The following is a 3,922-nucleotide window of genomic DNA, read 5'->3' as shown; positions in this document are numbered from 1 at the left end:
ACATGCACAATTCTTCAAGAAAAGAAAAGAATGACACTGAAAAAAAAACAAGCTTATAGATACAAAGGAGAACATACTGGTGGCTACCAGAGGCTGGGGGGCGGGGGGGGGGGGGCAGTGATGGTGGACAGAATGGGTAAATGCGATCAAAAGGTACAAAATTCCATTTAAAATAAGTCATGAGGATGTAATCTACAGCATGGCAACTATAGTTAATAATACTGTATTGCATATTTGAAAGTTGCTAAGAGAGTAAATCTTAAAGTTTTTATCATAAAAAAAATATTTTTGTAATTGCATATGCTGAAGGATCTTAACTAGACTTATCATGATCATTTCACAAAAAACATGTTTTACACCTGAAACTAACATTATGTTATATATCAGTTATACCTCAATTTAAAAAAAAAACAAATCATGCTGAAGACAATTCAGAGATCATTAAGGCCACCACTTCGGTATCAACATGCCATACGGCTGCCAACTGAAGCTGTGGGGTTGGGGTCACCTAGAACCTTCAAGACTAGATTCTCACCTGGAAGAGCCTTGGGGAAATGACCTTCACCTGACAGAGTTTTGAGGGCATGATCCCTACCCTGCAGAGCTGCATGAGCAGGACTGTAGGTTCAATGGGTCCAAAAAGCAGAGCATCTAACAAAAGAGGATTATTCTGAGAATTCACCATTCTAGTTTTTGATCTGCTTGTGACTCATCATCCCTTCCTTCTTTCCTATTTCTCCCTTTTGGAATGCAGATGTCTATACTATACCTGTCCCACAAATGTATTTTGGAAGCACAGAGCTCATCTGGTATCACAAGTTTACAGCGGGAGAGGAATTTCTGCCTCAGATAAATCATACCCTGAGTAATACTCATATCTGATTTTGCTGTTTAGATGAGACTTTGGACTTTGGATTTAGAATTAATTCTCAAAAGATTTAAGGTTTGGGGCTACTGGAATGGCATGAATGAATGTATTTTGCATGTGAGAATGGCATGAATTTTGTGGGGCCAGGAGTGGAATGGAATGAACTGAATTGTGTCCTTCCAAAATTCACATGCTGAAGTCCTAACCACCAATGTGGTGGCAACTGGAGATGGAGACAGTTAAATTTCAATGAGGTCATGAAGGTGTGACCCTTATGATTAGGGCCTGTAAGAAGAGACATCAGAGAGCTTGCTTCCTTTCTCTCCACCATGTGAGAATACATTGAGAAGGTAGCCTTCTGCAACCCAGGAAGAGAGCCCTTACCAGGGAACTGAATCTTCATAGTGGACTTCCCAACCTCCACAAATGTGAGAAATAAAAACCTGTTGTTTAAGCCACTCAGTCTAGGGTATTTTGTTATGATAGCCAGAACTAATTAATACAAGTTTTGTCCAAGTTTCTTTGTATTTCTTTTATATATATTTTTTTCCATTTTTCCTTTCCTGCCCTGCACTTGACAGATCAAATTTCCTTTGATGGGTTTAAATTCATACATCCTTCTTTTTTTTTTTTTTTTTTCTGGTTGCTGCTGCTCTCCTTTTTCTTTCTTTCTTTCTTTTTTTTAATTTAACAATATCTCTATCTTCCTGAAATAAAGAATAGATATTTCAATATATTCTATCTTTCATGGTACCCAAGCCCTTCCATGACCTTCTTCCCCAGCAAGTTCTTTTTTTCACTAGACTTAAAAAAGATGTGTTCCAGGCTAATAAAGAACTATTTTTAAAGAAAATATAGGAGCATATATTTACGGTCTTAGGACAGGGAAAAATATCCTTAAGCCAGATCCTCTCCCCAAAATGTGAGTAATGCTAACTTTCTGCATTATTTTAGATAGGCAGTGAACCAGAGTCAAGTACCAATTGACTGATTTCTTTTTCGCACTGTTTTGAAATTTAGATCACCAGGTCTGAAAAAATCAACTGAAGCTTTACTCAGACAGAAACCATGTCTTATTTTGGCCAACTTCTAAACCATTCTGGCCATGAAGTTTTGGAGACTAATAAGCAAATGCTGAACTCCATCTCAAGTTAATCCATACCTCGCGCAGCTCAGACTCCTGGCAGCAGTTCCACCTGAGCAGGGGCAAAGCGGGCAAACAAGCTCCATCTTGCCCCCTCTGCTTCAACCGCCTTGCCCTCAGGTAGACACGGGCTTTTGCAGCAAGCAACGTGTGTATGAAAAATCACTCTGGGAGCTTCCGGGTTGGTGACCAGAGCGGAGCTTGGGCAGAGGGGCGTGCCTGAGGAGGAGGCCATGGAAGCCCCTTCTCACACACCTCGCCCTGCACTACCTGTGTCTTCACCTGGCTGCTGATTCTCAATATGCTCAAGGGCTCCCCTTCCTGCAAAAAAAAACTTCTTTTTTGAATAGGCATGGCCTCCTTCCGTCCATCTCAGCATTGGCCCCACTGTCAGAGCGGATGGGCAGAGATGCGGCCGAGCCTCTGGGCGCGAGGCCACCTCCCAGTTTTCCATGGCGGCTGCAGACAGCCACCGAGGCCGCGCCGCGCCGCGCCGCGCCGCGCCTGCGCAGTGGCCGAGGCTGCAATTTGCGGTTCCCGCCAATTCTCCCGGCCTTGGGCCTGGGAGAGAGCTCCTCGCTCTGTGGAGGAGTTGAACCCGCCCAGCTGCCGGAGCTGCTTAAGCTTTATTACCAGAGGCTTTTCCCGTACGCCCAGAACTATCGCTGACTCAGCTGTGGCGGAGTGATGAAGAATCACCGAATGATTTTGGCACCGTGAAATTTCATTCGCCTTGAGAGGATATTTACGTTCGCTACCAATCCTGCAACAACCAGAGTGATCTGAGAAAGATGATGTGGACACATAGTCTAAGTGCTGGGCTCTCAGACGTCGGCCATAGGCACTGAAGGAGGATTTGGCATTTAAGCATCTTTTTCTGGGTGTATTCTGGAAGGAGAGGTTCATTGCTGCGTCTGGGATGAATCCGAAAATTGTCCTTTGAAGTACTCTCTTTGGTAGTCGAGTATTTGAGGCTTGCGAAGGGTGGTCAAGGTGTTACAAAGAAAGTTCACCTAAGTGAAAAAATTCAGCCTTTTGTCAGAAAATCTATGAACATAATAAAAAATACACTGACGAATATGCCTTGATTGATCAAGATATTCTTGAAAATAAAGCTGGGGTAAGAGTTTAGCCCTTGTTTCTGAAACAATTCATGTTGAACTTCAACAAAGCTTCCCAAATCGTCACAGTTCCCTTGAGGATTGGGAGCATTTGAGGAAGGGAGCCAGCAGATGTCAGAATAACATCGAAAATGACAAGTGAGGCCCCTGGCGGGAATGAGAGCTCACACTCCAGTACTGTTTTCCACAGCTGGAAAGGAATCAGTCATTGACTGAAGAGCCCTTTTAGTGTTCATCCTGCAACAGCATGCAGTGTGCTTATTGATTTACAGAAAGTAGATCAGTTTGATCCATTTACTGTTCCAACCATAAGCACCATGTGCCATGAATTGGATACTATTTCCACTAGTGAAATAGGAAAAAGAGAAAGAAGCTGAATCTGATGTTAAACATAGAATCAGAGATTATAAGACCAGCCTAGCTCCTTCTGTAAAAGGTTCTGAACAGTTTCTTTAAAGTTTAAGTAAATCAACAAAAGGAGAAGTTATCAAGAAGAGTGATTTACAAAAAGACTTCTGAAGATAACAACTCCCTTCAAGCCAGTGTGAATATTGTCTGCCTTCCACCAAGAATCAAATACTTCAAGAGCCATTTAATAAATATTGCAGGACCACATATGAATTTTTAATGCTCAAAGCAATTTTTTTTCTTAAGAAATAATTATGTTGGAAAGATTCCTGAGACCACCGAAGGAGAGTGTCAAGATTCCTGGAAGGAGCTATAATGCAAAGAATAAGTGGATTGCAGATAAATTTGTAAAATTTAATATTCTAAGATTTCTGATATGAA

At 41.9% G+C, this 3,922-nt stretch overlaps 1 pseudogene; it reads left to right on the top strand.

Annotated features, from left to right (window-relative positions):
* The first annotated feature begins 2,699 nt into the window (after positions 1 to 2,699).
* LOC130859257 (DNA primase small subunit-like) lies at positions 2,700 to 3,652 on the top strand (annotated as a pseudogene).
* Positions 3,653 to 3,922: the final 270 nt, after the last annotated feature.

The sequence above is a fragment of the Hippopotamus amphibius genome, chromosome 8 (assembly GCF_030028045.1).
Source record: "Hippopotamus amphibius kiboko isolate mHipAmp2 chromosome 8, mHipAmp2.hap2, whole genome shotgun sequence".
NCBI classification, from domain to species: Eukaryota; Metazoa; Chordata; class Mammalia; order Artiodactyla; family Hippopotamidae; genus Hippopotamus; species Hippopotamus amphibius.
This window is presented reverse-complemented; position numbering and strand designations above follow the sequence as displayed.